Source organism: Heptranchias perlo, chromosome X, assembly GCF_035084215.1.
Source record: "Heptranchias perlo isolate sHepPer1 chromosome X, sHepPer1.hap1, whole genome shotgun sequence".
Classification (NCBI taxonomy): Eukaryota; Metazoa; Chordata; class Chondrichthyes; order Hexanchiformes; family Hexanchidae; genus Heptranchias; species Heptranchias perlo.
In genome coordinates, this window is record NC_090370.1 from 9,176,368 (window position 1) to 9,197,207 (window position 20,840).

Sequence of the window (20,840 nt, forward strand, 5' to 3'; positions counted from 1 at the left end):
GAGTGTATCTATCACAAGGCACCGAGTGTATCTATCACAAGGCACCGAGTGTATCTATCACAAGGCACCGAGTGTATCTATCACAAGGCACAGAGTGAATCTATCACAAGGCACCGAGTGAATCTATCACAAGGCACCGAGTGTATCTATCACAAGGCACCGAGTGTATCTATCACAAGGCACCGAGTGTATCTATCACAAGGCACCGAGTGTATCTATCACAAAGCACTGAGTGTATCTATCACAAAGCACAGAGTGTATCTATCACAAAGCACAGAGTGTATCTATCACAAGGCACAGAGTGTATCTATCACAAGGCACCGAGTGTATCTATCACAAGGCACCGAGTGTATCTATCACAAAGCACAGAGTGTATCTATCACAAAGCACAGAGTGTATCTATCACAAAGCACAGAGTGAATCTATCACAAAGCACAGAGTGTATCTATCACAAGGCACCGAGTGAATCTATCACAAGGCACCGAGTGTATCTATCACAAGGCACAGAGTGTATCTATCACAAGGCACCGAGTGTATCTATCACAAGGCACCGAGTGTATCTATCACAAGGCACAGAGTGTATCTATCACAAGGCACCGAGTGTATCTATCACAAGGCACAGAGTGTATCTATCACAAAGCACAGAGTGAATCTATCACAAGGCACAGAGTGTATCTATCACAAGGCACAGAGTGTATCTGTCACAAGGCACAGAGTGTATCTGTCACAAGGCACAGAGTGTATCTATCACAAGGCACAGAGCGTATCTATCACAAGGCACCGAGTGAATCTATCACAAAGCACAGAGTGTATCTATCACAAAGCACAGAGTGTATCTATCACAAGGCACAGAGTGTATCTATCACAAGGCACAGAGTGAATCTATCACAAGGCACCGAGTGAATCTATCACAAAGCACAGAGTGTATCTATCACAAGGCACCGAGTGTATCTATCACAAGGCACAGAGTGTATCTATCACAAGGCACAGAGTGAATCTATCACAAGGCACAGAGTGTATCTATCACAAGGCACAGAGTGTATCTATCACAAGGCACCGAGTGTATCTATCACAAGGCACCGAGTGTATCTATCACAAGGCACCGAGTGTATCTATCACAAAGCACAGAGTGTATCTATCACAAAGCACAGAGTGAATCTATCACAAGGCACCGAGTGAATCTATCACAAGGCACCGAGTGTATCTATCACAAGGCACCGAGTGTATCTATCACAAGGCACCGAGTGTATCTATCACAAGGCACCGAGTGTATCTATCACAAAGCACTGAGTGTATCTATCACAAAGCACAGAGTGTATCTATCACAAAGCACAGAGTGTATCTATCACAAGGCACAGAGTGTATCTATCACAAGGCACCGAGTGTATCTATCACAAGGCACCGAGTGTATCTATCACAAAGCACAGAGTGTATCTATCACAAAGCACAGAGTGTATCTATCACAAAGCACAGAGTGAATCTATCACAAAGCACAGAGTGTATCTATCACAAGGCACCGAGTGAATCTATCACAAGGCACCGAGTGTATCTATCACAAGGCACAGAGTGTATCTATCACAAGGCACCGAGTGTATCTATCACAAGGCACCGAGTGTATCTATCACAAGGCACAGAGTGTATCTATCACAAGGCACCGAGTGTATCTATCACAAGGCACAGAGTGTATCTATCACAAAGCACAGAGTGAATCTATCACAAGGCACAGAGTGTATCTATCACAAGGCACAGAGTGTATCTGTCACAAGGCACAGAGTGTATCTGTCACAAGGCACAGAGTGTATCTATCACAAGGCACAGAGCGTATCTATCACAAGGCACCGAGTGAATCTATCACAAAGCACAGAGTGTATCTATCACAAAGCACAGAGTGTATCTATCACAAGGCACAGAGTGTATCTATCACAAGGCACAGAGTGAATCTATCACAAGGCACCGAGTGAATCTATCACAAAGCACAGAGTGTATCTATCACAAGGCACCGAGTGTATCTATCACAAGGCACAGAGTGTATCTATCACAAGGCACAGAGTGAATCTATCACAAGGCACAGAGTGTATCTATCACAAGGCACAGAGTGTATCTATCACAAGGCACAGAGTGTATCTATCACAAAGCACAGAGTGTATCTATCACAAAGCACAGAGTGTATCTATCACAAGGCACAGAGTGTATCTGTCACAAGGCACAGAGTGAATCTATCACAAGGCACCGAGTGAATCCATCACAAAGCACAGAGTGAATCTATCACAAGGCACCGAGTGAATCTATCACAAGGCACAGAGTGAATCTATCACAAAGCACAGAGTGTATCTATCACAAGGCACAGAGTGTATCTATCACAAAGCACAGAGTGTATCTATCACAAAGCACCGAGTGAATCTATCACAAAGCACAGAGTGTATCTATCACAAGGCACCAAGTGAATCTATCACAAGGCACAGAGTGAATCTATCACAAAGCACAGAGTGTATCTATCACAAGGCACAGAGTGTATCTATCACAAAGCACAGAGTGTATCTATCACAAAGCACAGAGTGTATCTATCACAGAGCACAGAGTGAATCTATCACAAAGCACAGAGTGAATCTATCACAAGGCACCGAGTGTATCTATCACAAAGCACCGAGTGTATCTATCACAAAGCACAGAGTGAATCTATCACAAAGCACAGAGTGAGTCTGTCACAGAGCACAGAGTGAATCTATCACAAAGCACAGAGTGAATCTATCACAAAGCACAGAGTGTATCTATCACAAAGCACAGAGTGAATCTATCACAAAGCACAGAGTGTATCTATCACAAAGCACAGAGTGAATCTATCACAAAGCACAGAGTGTATCTATCACAAAGCACAGAGTGAGTCTATCACAAAGCACAGAGTGAGTCTATCACAAAGCACCGAGTGCATCTATCACAAGGCACAGAGTGAATCTATCACAATCTTCACCACCTCATTTGAACACTGAGCCCAGTGACTGGTTCCAGGTTTGGGCACAATTGGCTTCTACGCTGCATTTGCGCATCCTTTGATTGAGGCAATCCTTGACTTGAACCACTAGACCGGGGCCTCATTTGGTGTAGATCAAGCAACACAACTGGGAATATCTTCTTCCAACCAGGTTATTCCAGAGCAGCTCAGCAAAGAGCTGGTGCAATTCATATTGAAAAAAGGACAAAAAGAATAAATATTGGAAAACGAAATAGTAAAGTCGGGGAGCCAAAATGTTTTGTGGAAGACAACTTCATTCAAAGCAATATTAAGTAGTGGACTGACAAAGCAATATAGTGCTTGTTTCTCGCGATTCCCCTTGCATGGGTTTGTTATGTGGAATTCTGACAAAACTCAGGAGGATGTTGTGAACATTGAAATGAAACAATGTCATACCCAACCGATTGTACACAAAGCAACCAAACATTTGTGTTATGATCCAACAGCTGTCCCCATTTGGTCTTTCATGGGATATATCACAGTGCTGTTTATTCACTGTTTCATTTATTCAAAGCTTTTTTAAAACAACATTTTTATGACATTTCCCAAGAGTTCCTACAAAGTTGAATGCAACAGAATCCAAAAACGGTTGGTTCTATTGCACAAGAACATGGGAATTTTTAGGGAACAGACAAAGGGAAGTGCAGCACTGCAGATATTCCCCATTGCTCACCCTTCCCCATCTCGATAACCCCCTCCAGCCCGACAATCCTCCGAGATCTCTGTGCTCCTCCAATTCTGGCCTCTTGCGCATCCCCGATTTTAATCGCTCCACCATTGGTGGCCATGCCTTCAGTTGCCTCGGCCCTAAGCTCTGGAATTCCCTCCCTAAACCTCTCCGCTTCCCTCTCCTCCTTTAAGACGCTCCTTAAAACCCATCTCTTTGACCAAGCTTTTGGTCACCTGTCCTAATATCTCATGTGGCTCGGTATCAAAATTTGACTGATGACGCTCCTGTGAAGCGCCTTGAGATGTTTAACTACGTTAAAGGCGCTATAGGCAACAAGTTGTTGTTGTTATTACTGGCTGTAATCCCCATCTTTGCACATGTAAATATTTTCACATATGGTACTGTAGCACTGATCGCGAGATGAGCGAGGAGTGTCTGGATGGTAAGACTGGGGGTTTTAGCTGGCTTCCTATTTACGACCAGTGTTTCAGCAAAAGTCAAAAAATCTGGAGCAAGAGGTGAATTTCCTCACCCTGTCCTCCTCCCCTTATTATTTTACTGTACCCATGCTTCAGAAACAGGTCACCTCTATGTGACCATCAGGAAAATTGTGGGGGGGGGGGTGGCGGGGGCGAACGTTCGTGCTCCTGGAGGATACACATCCACTGCGGACTGCTCCAAATGGACAAATTATTGTTACCCACTCCATAGATCACATAAGGATCTTGTTCCACAAATTGCTGGATATTTTAAATGAAATTATAGACATACAAAAATCAGAGACAGCACAAACAAAGTTTCAAATTTCAATTGTCTCTTCACAGATTAAGATCTTGCCGTTATTCCAGTCCTGAATGTACTCAATGCTGGAAAAGAGGCTGGGTACAGAGAGATCATAGAATCACAGTGCACAGGAGGAGACCATTCGGCCCATCGTGCCTGTGCCGGCTCTTTGAAAGAGCTATCCAATTGGTCCCACTCCCCCCTACTCTTTCCCCATAACCCTGCAATTTTGTTTTCCTTTTCAAGTATATATCAATTCCCTTTAGAAAGTTACTCTCGAATCTGCTTCCACCACCCTTTCAGGGAGTGCATTCCAGATAGTGCAAGCCCCAAAAAAAAGACAAGGAAAGGCCATTCAGCCCATCGAAGCTTTTCTCTAGAAGTACTCTAGCTCACCCAGTCGAGCGTCCAACTGTGTTTCGAACTCCACTACTTTACCTGTTCGATTATTCCAAATGTTTATCATCCTTTTGAGCAAAGACATTTTTCTAGTAACTGTTCTAAATTTATGCTCTCTTGTCCCAATAGCAACAACAACAACTTGCATTTATATAGCGCCTTTAACGTAGTAAAACGTCCCAAGGCGCTTCACAGGAGCGATTATCAGACAAATTTTGACACCGAGCCACATAAGGAGATATTAGAACAGGTGGCCAAAAGCTTGGTCAAAGAGGTAGGTTTTAAGGAGCATCTTAAAGGAGGAGAGAGAGATAGAGAGGCGGAGAGGTTTAGGGAGGGAATTCCAGAGCTTAGGGCCTAGGCAGCTGAAGGCACGGCCACCAATGATGGAGCGATTAAAATCGGGGACGCGTATGAGGCAAGAATTGGAGGAGCGCAGAGATCTCAAAGGTTACAGAGATGGGGAGGGGCGAGGCCATGGAGGGATTTGAAAACAAGGATGAGAATTTTAAAATCGAGGTGTTCCCAGACAGGAGCCAATGTAGGTCAGCGAGCACATGGGTGATGGGTGAACGGGACTTGGTGCGAGTTAGGATACGGGCAGCAGAGTTTTAGATGAGCTCAAGTTTATGGAGGGTGGAAGATGGGAGGCCGGCCAGGAGAGCATTGGAATAGTCCAGACTGGAGGTAACAAAGGCATGGATGAGGGTTTCAACAGCAGATGAGCTGAGGCAGGGACGGAGACGGGCGATGTTACGGAGGCGGAAGTAGGCGGTCTTGGTGATGGAGCGGATATGTGGTTGGAAGCTCATCTCAGGGTCAAATAGGACAGCAAACAGACCATGAAGTAATATTGGCGCGATCAGTTACAGCATTAGCGCACCCACTGTAATGAAAAAAGGTTGAAAGTACAGTTGCTTCTATGTACTGAAGGTTTTCCTGCCTCTTTCCTCTCACTATGAGTCCAGATGCAGTAATTATGCTGAGACTCTATGCACTGTGCAGAATTTGGACTGCTGCAGCTGGCTAGTGAGTGTCGGCAGTACATCCTCAGAAACAGAAGAGGCCAAATACCAGAAAGCCCAGAGGTAATTAAAACAATCTGGCTGCTGGAGCAAACTATATTTGTGGTGATGAAGTACATCGGAGGAGGTGACCGAGCCAGGGCCTGATTCTCCATTGCTCCAGTGTTATTTATAATAAGCATGCGGATTTTAGTTTAGGGCCAGTCAGACAGCATTTGACACGACACATATCGGGCATCACGGTGTGACTGGGGCAGAGTGCTTTCCTGTTTGTCTTTCTTACGTATGAATTACTCAAGGTCCAAGTGCAACTGAGTTACGATCAAGTTGTGTCTCAGAAGTGTAGAAAAAGCCATGGGACCTGGTGAATAGAGCAGTGCAAGATTCTTTGGATGTTTGTGCACATGCATAAAGAGAGGGATTGGCGCCCAGAAGGGGGAATGAAGTTGCTGCGACACAGGTTTATTATTGGAACATTCAGATTTGTTAAAAAAAAATGTTATGCCAATACAATTTTCTTCATATGTTTGAATAATCAATCACTGCACAGGAGGAGCTGGTTTTCTGGTGATTCTGAAGATCAATTAAATTGGAGGGTAGTGCAACGAGGAGCCTTTTGAAAGGGAAAGGAAGTGGTGAGTGATGGCACGCAGATTCAGATGGGACACATGCCAGCAATCAGTAGAGGAATGAATGGGTGAGGAGAAAGATGCAGTGGTTTGCTTTCACCGTGATCAACTGTGCTTTGTGAGAAATCGCTGTAGTGGAATACAAATTGATCTCCTTCTGCGCTGAGGCAGATCCTGAATGGTCCAAATGGTAACATGTTCTGGAGCACGGTTACAACCCCATGCAATATACCACAGGGAACACTGCTCAATGATACTACCCATGAGATATAATTTTCATGGAACTATACTTCTTTTCCTTACGAGACCATCTCCTGTGGAGTTGGACAGAGAGTAAAGACTGAGTGTAGTCTTCAGGTGAAGCTGGGTTAAAGGATGGGCATAATTGAACCAGGCCACGCAGACATAATGCAGTTTCTATTTTAAAGTCATCTATTTTGTTCTTATTTTTCCATAATACTTTGGTCTCATTTTTATCATTCATACAACAACAACAACAACAACAACAACTTGGATTTATATCGCGCCTTTAACGTAGAAAACGCCTCAAGGCACTTTATAGGAGCAATAATCAAACAAAATTTGACACCAAGCCACATAATGAGATATTAGGACAGATGACCAAAACGTTTGGTCAAAGAGGTAGGTTTTAAGGAGCGTCTTAAAGGAGGAGAGAGAGGTAGAGAGGCAGAGAGGTTTAGGGAGGGAATTCCCAAGCTTAAGGCCTAGGCAGCTGAAGGCACGGTTCAAATAATAAACCTGCGTCGCAGCAACTTCATTCCCCTTCTGGGCGCCAATGGTGGAGCGATTAAAATCGGGGTTGTGCAAGAGGCAAGAATTGGAGGAGCGCAGAGATCTCGGAGGGTTGTAGGAGGTTACAGCGAGAGGGAGGGGCAAGGCCATGGAGGGATTTGAAAACAAGGATGAGAATTTTAAAATTGAGGCATAAACCTACAGCAATTTGGGAGGCAGCGTAGAGTTGGTTGGAGCACAGGAGTTTCTCTGCACGACAGGCTGAGGACTTGGGAGAGGCTAAACGGAGGCTCTACAGCATCACCACTGGTGGGAGGGTGTAATTACAGTGTGATAAGTTTACATGGGCAGTTTCCATTATAAATGTGGACATAAGAATTTACAATGGAAAAAGTGGATACAGGCAGCACACACACGTATGATTTTTAATATATTATGGATAGAGGTGTAACAGAAGGTCCTAAAATTTAAACTCCCAACAGCTTTTCCCCTTTCATCCATGCACTATCGAACTCCTGCACAAGCCCAGAGCCAGCAATAGTGAGAAAACCAAAGCTATTTTGCCGCTTTGCCAAAATGTCAAGTATTCTACCACGTTATATTCATTTCTATTTTTCTTTTGAATTTTCCCTCCAACTCTCTCCCCTCCTCTCATCAAGACGTCGACTAATGCTGATGCATCGTTCCATGGGCACCAGCCACCCGCCAGTACCTTCACCTTGCTGAGGATAGGACATCATAGAATCATACAGCAGAGAAGGAGCCATTCAGCCCATTGTGACTGTGCTGGCTCTTTGAAAGAGCCATCCAATCAGTCCCACTCCCCTGTTCTTTCTCCATTGCCCTGTAAATTTTCCTTTTCAAGTATTTATCCAATTCCCTTTTGAAAGTTACTATTGAATCTGCTTCCACCACCCTTTCTGGCATCGCATTCCAGATCATAACAACTCGCTGTGTAAAAAAATTTCTCCTCATCTACCCCCTGGCTTTTTTGCCAATTATCTTAAATCTGTGTCCTTTGGTTACTGACCCTCCTGCCAGTAGAAGCAGTTTCTCCCTATCCACTCTATCAAAACCCCTCATAGTTTTGAACACCTCTATTAAATCTCCCCTTAACCTTCTTTGCTCTAAGGAGAACAATCTCAGCTTATCTGGTCTCTCCACATAACTGGAGTCCCTCATCCCTGGTACCATTTTGGTAAATTTCCTCTGCAACCTCTCTAAGGCCTTGACATCCTTTCTAAAGTGGGGTGCCCAGAATTGAACACAATACTCCAGCTGAGGTCTAACCAGTAATTTATAAAGGTTCACCATCACTTCCTTGCTTTTATACTCCATGCCTCTATTTATAAAGCCGAGGATCCTATATGCTTTTTTAACAGCTTTATCTACTTGAAACAAGAAACATGTCTGCACTGGCCTCAGATGCTGGCTTGAACAACTATAGGTGGGGTTAAGACCAACCTCCCACAAAGTGACCATCAAGCTGTCCGATTGTCGTAAACACCCAACTGGTTCACAAATGTCCTTTAGGGAAGGAAACCTGCCGCCTTTACCCGGTCTGTTCCATACGTGACTCCAGTCCCACACCAATGTGCTTGACTCTTATCTGCCCTCTGTAGTGGTCAAGCAAGACACTCAGTTTGTACCGCTACAAAGAATAAGAATAAAACTGCTTGGACAATTTGGCTGCAACCTGGGCATCGAACTATGACAAGACGAAGGCACACCCAGCCCAGCTGAAATGTGGTGCCAACCCGGTGAAGCGACAACATTCTGTCCATAGCATGCGAAACAGTGGAAAGAGTATGCTACAGACAGAACTAAGCTATCCCACAAACAATTGGACCAGGTTGAAGCTCTACAGTCCTGCCACATCCAGTCATGAATGGTGATGGACAATTAAGCAAATAACGGGAGGAGGAGGCTCCATGAACATCCCCATCTTCATCGATGGCGGAGCCCAGCAGGTGAGTGCAAAAGACAAGGCTGAAGCTTTTGCAACCATCTTCAGCCAGAAGTGCCAAGTAGACGATTTTTCTCGGCCTCCTCCCGAGATCCCCAACATCACAGAAGCCAGTCTTCAACCAATTCAATTCACTCCACGTGATATCAAGAAACGGCTGAGTGCACTGCCATTGCCGAGTCCCCCACCATCTCCGAGTCCCCCACCATCAACATCCTGGGGGTCACCATGACCAGAAATTCAACTGGACCAGAAACATAAATACTGTGGCTATGAGAGCAGGTCAGAGGCTGGGTATTCTGCGGCGAGTGGCTCACCTCCTGACTCCCCAAAGCCTTTCCACCATCTACAAGGCACAAGTCAGGAGTGTGATGGAATACTCTCCACTTGCCTGGATGAGTGCAGCTCCAACAACACTCAAGAAGCTCAACACCATCCAGGACAAAGCAGCCCGCTTGATTGGTACCACATCCACCACCCTAAACATTCACTCCCTTCACCACCGGCGCACTGTGGCTGCAGTGTGCACCATCCACAGGATGCACTGCAGCAACTCGCCAAGGCTTCTTCGACAGCACCTCCCAAACCCGCGACCTCTACCACCGAGAAGGACAAGAGCAGCAGGCACATGGGAACAACACCACCTGCACGTTCCCCTCCAAGTCACACACCATCCCGACTTGGAAATATATCGCCGTTCCTTCATCGTCGCTGGGTCAAAATTCTGGAACTCCCTTCCTAACAGCACTGTGGGAGAACCGTCACCACACGGACTGCAGCGGTTCAAGAAGGCGGCTCACCACCACCTTCTCAAGGGGCAATTAGGGATGGGCAATAAATGCCGGCCTTGCCAGCGACGCCCACATCCAGGGAATGAATAAAAAAATATATAATTGAACTGTGGATCCTTCTGGTACGTAAAGTTTAGTTACTCATTGCCTTGATCAACTGAGCCATTGGAGCTGTCACTTTTTATGCGAATCATTTTAGAATCTCTCATTCCTACAGATCTTTCTTCCCACCTTTCTTTTTTCATCCTTTCCTGTGACCTTGGTGACACCTACACAGCTCACATTAATTCAAAGCACAGGTTAATAATGTCACTTTAGTTTTATGGTCAATAATCCCTCCATCTGCTCCTGTTTAAAGTCAGAATAAACTAACATGGTACATTGGGGTGTGTGTGTTGTGGTTGTTGAAGTATAGGGTAGGGACTCCTGTCAGTGATATTACTGTACAAATACTTCACAAACCTGGATCAAATTCCTCCCCCCACTATTTTTAAGGAGGCGTTAACCAGTTTAAAATGAACAGGTTAATGCTTTTATCACAGCAATGGAGAGAGGATACAAATACGTTAAGCATTCATGCGATAACATCACCGACAGTAATCCCTACACTTGTGTTTATTGCCCTTTGGAAATGGGGCTGGAGCAGACCGCTCCCATTGAAGAGCTAGCACTGGCACAACAGGATGAATGGCCTCCTTTTGTGCTGTACTTTCTACGATATTATGGAGATATCGGGGTGAAATTGAAAATTTCCCCTCATTCATAGCCAATGGGAAATCCCATCCTTTACTTTTAGTAGGGCAGAGCTAACTGGGTGTCAGGATTACAAACTCCAGCCAGACGCACAAGCCTTTTAGGATTGTGGAATTATCATCGGGCCTCCTTTTCTTTTTAAAAGGGGAGTGGTTTTCTTGGCATTTTGGCAGTGTATACAAAATGTTACTGCACTCCCCATTCTCAATTCATTTAATACCCTGTCAGAGCAGCAAATTAACTCACCGGGTCCCAGGTTCTCTAGAACGAGAACTGGCCTAAACAAATTTCTAGGCATATATATGTATATAAAGTATTTTCTTTCAGTACCAGTATCAGACACTCCTGGGTCAGGTACTGCATGGCCAAGTTCAGAATAACACTCTGTCTCCTCAATAGTAACAATATGCATCAATCTAGCCTCAGGAAACTACCTTCCAAAGCACCAACATAGCATTTTACAGAGAATTTACAGCACAAAAACAGGCCATTCAGCTCAACTGGTCCATGCCAGTGTTTATGTTCCTCACGAGCCTCCTCCCACCCTACTTCATCTCACCCTATCAAAATATCCTTCTATTCCTTTCTCCCTCATGTGTTTATCTGGCTTCCCCTTAAATGCATCTATGCTATTTGCCTCAACTACTACTTGTGGTAGCAAGTTCCACATTCTAACCACTCACTGGGTAAAGAAGTTTCTCCTGAAATTCCTATTGTGTTTATTAGTGACTATCTTATATTTATGGCCCCTCGTTTTGGTCTCCCCCTCAAGTGGAAACATTTTCTCCACATCTAGCCTATCGAACCCCTTCATAATTTTAAAGACCTCTATCAGGTCACCCCTCAGCCTTCTCCTTTCTGTGGGTGCCACAGCCCCTGCTCTAGTATCTCACTCAACCGGCCTTTCTTCCTATGTGATTCTAAGCAGTGAGTGTTGGCATGCTAACATCATTTCCCATACCAATTATTCCTTACACCCATCAATGTAAGATTGCCAATTTAGTGACTTGAGCACATAATCCAGACCGTCACTCCAGTGCAGTATTGAGGGAGTGCTGCAGTGTCGAAGGTGCCGTCTTTCAGATGAGATGTTAAACCGAGGCCCCATCTGCCCTCTCATGTGGGCGTAAAAGATCCCATGGCACTTTTCAAAGAAGAGCAGGGGAGTTCTCCCCCATGTCCTGGGCCAATATTTATCCCTCAACCAACATCACTAAAACAGATTATCTGGTCATTATCACATTGCTGATTGTGGGATCTTGCTGTGCTCAAATTGTCTGCCGCATTTCCTACATTACAACAGTGACTACACTTCAAAAGTACTTCATTGGCTGTAAAGCGCTTTGGGACTTCCTGACGTTGTGAAAGGCGCTATAGAAATGCAAGTCTTTCTTTCTTTCATTCAAATAGAGTATAATTTGATGCACATTGTGTTCTATCTGAAGTTTGCCCCTTCGACATAAGCTAGGATAGTTTCTTTCACAAGTTCTAGCGCTGATATGATTGGCGAGATGATTGCCTTTCCCAGTGAGTGCTCCTACACAACGGCAGAGAAATTGTAACCACTGCCAAGTCTTGGTGTAATGAGGTGAAAATCCATCTGATGGCGGGCTGAAGTCAAGTTAATGGAGAATTTGGAAACATGAAAATACCCAGTCTTCACATCAGGTGATTGTCCATAGCGGGTGATCTGATTTCTCAGATCCTGATATCACCAGGAGGGTCTAGTATTATGTTCACAGCTATCAGTGGTGAGGTTGGAATTGCAGTTTACAAGTCTCAGCTCAGGTATTATATGGAAGGGGATGGAGCCACTGAGCTCTAAGTTCTTGTGCATCAGGGGAATGAGGCAACCATAAACAGACCACAAACAGAGAAGATAGCAATATTACACCTAGCTTGAGTTTATGAATAGAAAATTTGTGGATTTCTACATGAAGGATCTTGCTTTGGAATGTGTCCCATCAGGTACTGAAATTAATGCTTTCTCAGTTGAATCATGTTCCAAGTCATTGTTCAGTTAAGATTGCTCACCTTGATTGGCCTGTTCTTCAAGAGCAAATTTGGACTTGCTATTCCTGAAGGGAACTGAAATAAAATATTACCCTGGAAAGCAAGAATAATATTATGAGACTGTTAAAACTGGCCTGCCAGGTAACATAGAATAGAAATCATAGAAAATTTACAGCACAGAAGGAGGCCATTCGGCCCATCGTGTCCGCGCTGGTCGAAAATGAGCCACCCAGCCGAATTCCACTTTCCTGCACTTGGTCCATAGCCCTGTAGGTTACGGCATTTCAGGTGCCTATCCAAGTACTTTTTAAATGAGTTGAGGGTTTCTGCCTCGACCACCCTTTCAGGCAACGAGTTCCAAACCCCCACCACCCTCTGGGTGAAAAAATTTTTCCTCAGTTCCCCTCTAATCCTTCTACCAATTACTTTAAAACTTAGGAAGAAAGTCAAGAAGACCTACATTAACTGTATTGCTCTACGTGATTTCTAAACTAGATTCTTTTGAATGATTCAATTGTCGCTCAACCTCCTTCCCCAGTGTGGATGGAGAGGGCCAAGCCAAAACTTTAAATTAGAGCAGTTCCACAATAAATGCCATTTTATGCCACCATAGCAGGAAGGGAGAAATATGGCCTTGCTGAGGGTAAACACCCCACCTAATATTTTATGGCATAATAGGGAAGATAGCCACAGTCTGAGCCGACCTGACTTCCAGAGTTTCTTTACGCAGCTTAATCCATAAATCCAAATTATTGATGTTCTTTTTCCTATCCCTTAGCACAGCAACCCACTGTGAGAATCTTTTACAGTACATTGTATCAAACACTACCGTCGGGAATGTCCTCAGGGCTTCTCCCGCTCCGCTGCCAGATCACCATCGGACGTTCAAAGGAAACCCTGTTTCTGTGCGTAAAGGGGGTTTTCGCCGAAGTTACAGCAGCAGAATGGGAGAGGCCCCGAGGAAATTCCCGGCCTATGAGTAAAAACGAACACCAACTGGACTTTGCTGCCAAGCGCACGTCCAATTGCCTGGTGTGTGGGGTGGGGCGGGGGGGAGGTAGTTTTCCTAGTCACTCGTAGCAAAAGCCGAGGGACTTGGATTTAGAAGATCCAAGTTCCAACCTTCTGGAATTGAACCCAAAACTGAAATCTAAACTTAACTGGACATAAACCGATTATATAATCATCTCAAACTACTTCAATTTCTCAGGTAGACTAAGGTTCTAACAGTGGGGAATATACTAAAGGCAGATGAGTACTACCACAGGTCTGAATCTAGGAACCAAAAGGACTTCAATAATGTATGCTTTAGAATAAATCTTACTGAAGTCATGAGGCTATGTATATATTGGTTTTCTGAAAGGTTAGCACTGATCTTACGATCAGAAAGCCTAAGCCATAGTATCTACCTGCAGCTGATAAGGAAAACACTATTATTCAAGAACCAATCCAGAAAATTGCTTACTTCATTGCCTCTGAGCAGATCCCCTACAAACTTCTTTCCAAATCCTTTCAGGAGGAGATGTGCACCTCTCTCCCGCAGCACTCCCCTCCCCTTAAACTAGACGAATCCCTGATTCACCATGAGCAATGCCAAGGGAGACCGCCAATGTCATCTACCTACCGACAGAACACTGGATTTGAACCAATTGCTTCACAAACTTATCAGGATTTTTTTTTTACAACTTACTACCTGAAGGTGGCAGAAGTTGAATCAATTTTGATTGTAGTCACTATGGGCATGATTTTAAGAATGAAAAACGGGTGGGTTGGGGGCGGGGGGGCATTGAAAATTGCCACCATTTCAGACCCGCCCCCAACCGGGGCGGGACAAGACAAGGGCCGAGCGATCAACCCGCTCCCACGAGGCGGGTTGGGCCTTAAAACCTTTCAAGGAGGCTTCGGGCCTCCATTTTTCTACAGTTTCTAATTTCAACCCCAGGGGGCCGGGATTCCCGGGCCTTCTCTTTTACACCTCGTGAAAGGAGGCGAGAAGGCCCGAGACTGCAGGGAGGTGCCCTTCTAGCACAGCTGTGGGCCCGGAGGAGCAGGAGTGCTTCCCCCAGGCCCAACAAGCCTACCTGCAGCGACCCCCCCAGTGATCACGGACCAACCCCTCCCAATCGCCGATCGCGGAATCCCGACCCCGATTGCAGCCCCCTGACCTTGATCGCGGCTCCCCGAACCCGATCTCAGACGCCCAATCCTAATTGCGGACTCCCGATCCTCCCCCCAAAACAATCGTCGACCCCCGACCCCGATCCCTAATCCACCCCCCCCAACGATTGCGGACCCCCGATCCTGACATCCCCCCACCCCCGTGACTGACCTCCGATCCCTCCCCCCAATGACTGACGACCCCCTGCCAGCCCATGCCCCATGCCAACCTATGCCCACCCATGCCTTCCCCCCCAATCCATACAAAGACTTACCTGAAGACACCCTTTCCCTGGCTGCTCTCCCGTCCGACTGAGACCAGCCTGTCAATCAGCCGGTCAGTCGGACGGCAAACCAACAGACAAAAAGACGTCCTTACGTCAAAATCGTAAGGACATCCGGGAAACCCGTACTTCTGGGTTTCCCATCCGCAATTTGACCCCCCCCCCCACCCATCCCAGCTCAGGGTCAAAATCATGCCCTATTTGTTCTGCCTATTTATAATCTTAGAAAAATATGGGATTGAAATTATGTTGTGCAAATAATGTGTAAAAAATGTAAAGTGCTCTTATGAAATTCTTTTGGTTATTATTTTGTTAAAGACATGAACCTATTTAGTACAAATGCATTAACACCTCCATTAAAATAGTGGACAAAAGAATTTCATACAAACATGTTAAGTGCCCGCATGCTAATATTTGCACAGTATAATTTAACGGCAGTAAAGCAGTTGAATTCTGAAATCCTTCCCCTAACCCAAGTATTAATAAAGTTCGATGCCAGTTAGTACAAGATTCGGGAGCAGTGGTTTATGGAACTAAACCACCTCATAAGTCGGGCCTATAAGTCATCAGTGCCTGTAGTTCTCCTGAGTTATTTGGCATGTCATCACTCAGTGGTTGATTTCCCCTGCTCCCCACTGACTATCATATATTACTTATGAATAGGAACTCTTGTGCTTTCAATATTTTGGGTTAACACAGGGCTCCACTTTTGTTAGAAGGAAGCCGGTTACATTTTTGGGTTTTTACGCAAAATATTCTCCTTGGGTTCAATGTCACTGGCCACTCCTGTAAGTGGACCTCCTGTCCCCTAAGAACCAGAGTGCGCCCAATAAATAAATAATGTGGTGAGACCCATGGGTTGAACCCCTGTTACTGTACTCTGGCTTAGTGGAATACATCATGTTCCACTACATGATCGCATAATCTTTGGTAGACAGAAGACTTGAGCAGACGACGACAACAACAACAACTTGCATTTATATCGCACCTTTAACGTAGCAAAATGTCCGAAGGTGCTTCACAGGAGCGATTATCAAACAAAATTTGACACCGAGCCACATAAAGAGATATCAGGACAGGTGACCTAAAGCTTGGTCAAAGAGGTGGGTTATAAGGACATAATGGCTTTGGTCTTTCCAATATTTAGTTGGAGGAAATTTCTACACCTCCAATACTGAATGTCGGATAAGCAGCATGAAAATCAGAGGCAGTGGAGGGGTCAACAGAGATGGTGGTGAGGTAGAGCTGGATGTCATTAGCGTACATGTGGAAACTGACGTCGTGTTTTCGGATGATGTCGCCAAGGGGCAGCATGTAGATGAGAATTAGGAAGGGGCCAAGGATAGATAACATATTAAACATTTAACAGGTAAATGAACAATACTCAGTACAAACAGTATATTTACATTATTGACAAATCGTACTAATCCCCTTGAAATATCAAAAAGAACAAAGACGTTTCTTCTGACTAGTCTTATCACCTTGATTGCTCCAGACTGACCACAGTCTTCATGCAATACCACCCAGTATATGGCCCAAATCCCTTTGAAGATAACCCAGAACGAAGGACATTAAAAAGGTTATCTCACATAACTACATTCAGGTGGTCAGGCATCCACAAGATATTTGCCACCACAAATATGGCTGCCACACAAACAGGGACTGCAAACAGCCTCACGGGAGGCCTGCAATTGAATGGACTGGTTTAACCAATTAATCAGTTTCAAACACTTCGAACAACCTGTGAAATTCCCCTCCAAGGACAATGGTAGCAATCGATCCATGCATATCAAAGCCTTCGACATATCGGAACAACAACAACAACTTGCATTTATATAGCGCCTTTAACGTAGTAAAACATCCCAAGGTGCTTCACAGGAACGTTATCAAACAAAATTTGACACCGAGCCACATAAGGAGTCATTAGGACAGGTGACCAAAAGCTTGGTCAAAGAGGTAAGTTTTAAGGGGCATCCTAAAGGAGAGGAGAGAGATAGAGAGGCGGAGAGGTTTAGGGAGGGAATTCCAGAGCTTAGGGCCCAGGCAGCTGAAGGCACGGCCGCCAATGGTGGAGCGATTAAAATCAGGGATGCGCAAGAGGCCGGAATTGGAGGAACGCAGAGATCTGGGAGGGTTGTCGGGCTGGAGGAAGTCAAAGATAGGGAGGGGAGAGCCATGGAGAGATTTGAACATATATTTTGAACATATATATATATATCTGCTGCTTGCACAAACTGCTAGCAGTAGCCCATTTTAACCCTACGCGTGCTGCAAGCAGCAAGAAAGAATCCAATAAATAAGCTAACCTGAAGAAAAATGCTTCCATTTTTGTCAGATGACCCAGTTTTAAATGATTCTCAACCTCAGGCCGTAACGTGTGCATCAAACCAGTTCAAGAACACTGATGCTTTTACTGTTGGTAATAAGCCTGCTCTGCTCTTTGTCAGCAGACACGAGCCCAGCCAGTTCCAAGCATGCCTGCCATTTTTATGATGACCCCAATTTCAGAATCCAAGAACACATGCTGGCTTTCCTCCAGCACGAGCTCTGGGTCAGTGACACAGGCCGAGCAGGAATTTCGTACAGCATCTTGACATATTTAAGGTGATACTGAACGATTTCAATCAAATTTCAATGAACATTGCTGCCTTTCCCATTTATTTGCACATTAATACATCTCTCCCCTTTGCATTTTCCCACAACCTGCTTCGGGTGGGGTGGGGTGGGGCGGGCGTGGACAATGGCTCTTGCACTTGTTCCCATTACCCAAGAGATTGAACGAGGTGGCGTTGATGGATTAAAGGAAGATAAACCCGGACATGGCCATTTTGCCACCACTTCTTGGGATGTGGGCCAAGCTGGCAAGGCCACATTTATTGCCCATCTCTAGCTGCCCCAAGAAGGTGGTGGTGGGCTGCCTTCTTCGCAACAATTTTTTTTTACGACTGACTTGCTAGGCCACTTCAGGGCGCATTAAGAATCAACCATATAGTATGGGGGTGGGGTCATGTGTGGATGTAGATCAGACCAGGTTTGGCAGCGGTGGTGTGGGGGGGGGGGGGGCGGGAGACAGAGAAATAAGTCCCCTTCTTTGAAGGACTTTAGTGAATCAATTGGGTTTTTACAACAAATCAACAGTTTTCTGGGTTGTATTGTTCCTGGTGCCTTCCCACAAATTGCAAGATTTACTGATTTCACTCTCTCCCCGTAGCCAGCATGTTCTAATTACCTGGATTAGACCACCTCACAGAAAGTCATTCTCAATCTATAAGCTGGACTGGCACCTGAATTGAGGTTCTCCGCCAGCTCAAAAAACAAAATTAAATTGAAGGTTGGACCGAGTTGTTTAAGATGTCCATTTTATTGCGAGCCACATCTGCATTGCTGAATTTAAAAAAAAATTTGCATTCAGAAAACCTGCACAAATTACATTTGATGGAGTCACTTGTCAGTTTGGCCACACGGTACTCACAGGAGAACACGTCGCAATACGGCTGCTCGTAGAATGCTGCTGCTTGGGGAAATCAAGAGAATTTGGCCATGGTTCTTGTGCTCAGTTGGGTTGGAGGGAATATCAAGGGAACCTGCCTAAGTGGAGTGGTGACCTGTTATCCTTCACCAGTAGAATATAAACCTTATTGTCAAACGCCTGCAGATCTAATACAGTCAACATCCCACTGGACTGCAGCTATAAGTAAGAAATTACAGGGGAACTCATGAGGAGAAGAAAGTGGCAACAAAGGTTACCTGGTTTTATCAGATGATAGATAATAGAACCAATTAGACCTAGCTGGTCCATCAAGCCTGCGCACACCTCATGATAGCTGGAGCATCATGACTAGACACTCCCCCCACTGCAGCCATCACCCATGTGGATAATGGAAATTGTGATATAATTGAGAGTCCCCCAATTTTGCTCTTACATGTATGGTACAGCGTTACCTGAGGGATGGGAATGAAGACAAGGGCGATACAAGGCCGCCGTAACTTTGGCAGAAACCCCGATCGCGCGCGTAAACGGTGTTCCCACGGCAAAGCAGAGAATCCACCCCCGAGGAAATTCCCACCGTTCACCAAGAAAAGACGATAACGTACAAATCATAAAAGAAGCTGCGTAACGGGACGATCGTCTCATGCAAGGCTTTGTCCTGCAAAAATTCTGGGGTGGTTCCCTTGATATTGCCTCCTACCCAACTGAGCACAAGGACCATGGCCAAATTCTCTTGATTTCCCCAAGCAGCAGCATTCTACGAGTATTGCGATGTGTTCTCCTGTGAGTAGCATGTGGCCAAACTGACTGCTAATGGAGGCATTAACCCATTTAGTTTGAAATGTGTCAGCACTTCATTTGACAAGAATAACTTGCATTTAGGTGTCAGCTGTGACTCAGTGGCAGCAATCTCGCCTCTCAGGAGGTTGTGAGTTCAAGTCCCACTCCACAGACTTGAGCACAAAATCTAGGCTGGACCTCCCAGCGCTGCATTGTTGGAGGTGCCGTCTTTCGGATGAGATGTTAAACCAAGACCCTGTCTGCCCTCTCAAGTGGACGTAAAACATCCCATGGCACTATTGGAAGAAGAGCAGGAGAGTTCTCCTCAGTGCCCTGGCCAATATTTATCCCTCAACCAACATCACTAAAACAGAGGATCTGGTCATTAACACATTGCCGTTTGTGGGATCTTGCTGTGCAAAAATTGGCTGCCGCGTTTTATTCTATTCGTTCATGGGATGTGGGCGTCGCTGGCAAGGCCAGTATTTATTGCCCATCCTTAATTGCCCTTGAGAAGGTGGTGGTGAGCCGCCTTGAACCGCTGCAGTCCGTGTGATGAAGGTTCTCCCACAGTGCTGTTAGGTAGGGAGTTCCAGGATTTTGACCCAGCGACAATGAAGGAACGGCGATATATTTCCAAGTTGGAATGGTGTGTGACTTGGACGGGAACGTGCAGGTGTGTTGTTCCCATGTGCCTGCTGCTCTTGTCCTTCTAGGTGGTAGAGGTCGCGGGTTTGGGAGGTGCTATCGAAGAAGCCTTGCCGAGTTGCTGCAGTGCATCCTGTGGATGGTACACACTGCAGCTACATTACAACAGCAACAACATTTCAAAAGTACTTCATTGGCTGTAAAGTGCTTTGGGATGTCCTGAGGTCGCAAAAAGGGCTAAAAAAATGCAAGTCTTTCTTTTCTTTTTGATATCGAGCCTTTAATGTGGAAAAATGACCCAAGAAGCTTCACAGAGGCATAAGTAAAATGGACACCGTGCCAAAGAAGGAGAGATTGGGAAGGGAGATCAAAAACTTGGTCAAAGGGAACAGTAAATTTCTCGCTACATGTTTTTAAAGACAGGAAAAGACCTAAACTGGCCTCCCAGAACCGGAGCTGCACCTACATGGTGCCTGCAGCTCACTGGTGGCACATTAGTGTCAGGGATGTGGTACATATAAAATGTGATTCACCTCTCCAGCATTAAAAGAGCCCATCGGGGAAGACACAGTTACCGACTGAGGCTCGCACAACACAATCTGGAAACTCAACCACATACCCCGCTCCCCCAGCTCTCGCTCTCCAGCACTGTGAGAGAGCCTTCACCACACGGACTGCAGCGGTTCAAG

At 45.3% G+C, this 20,840-nt stretch overlaps 1 long non-coding RNA gene across 4 annotated transcripts in view; it reads right to left on the reverse strand.

The window, feature by feature from the left end:
* LOC137306953 (uncharacterized) overlaps nt 1-20,840 on the reverse strand; it is a 225,362-nt gene that overhangs the window by 66,263 nt on the left and 138,259 nt on the right. Inside the window, exon 4 of one of the 4 annotated variants that reach the window (XR_010958972.1) lies at nt 12,814-12,885. The exons of the other annotated variants lie outside the window; for them this stretch is intronic. This is a non-coding gene — a long non-coding RNA (uncharacterized lncRNA). The remainder of the gene's footprint in view (nt 1-12,813; nt 12,886-20,840) is intronic. 4 annotated transcript variants of the gene reach the window in all.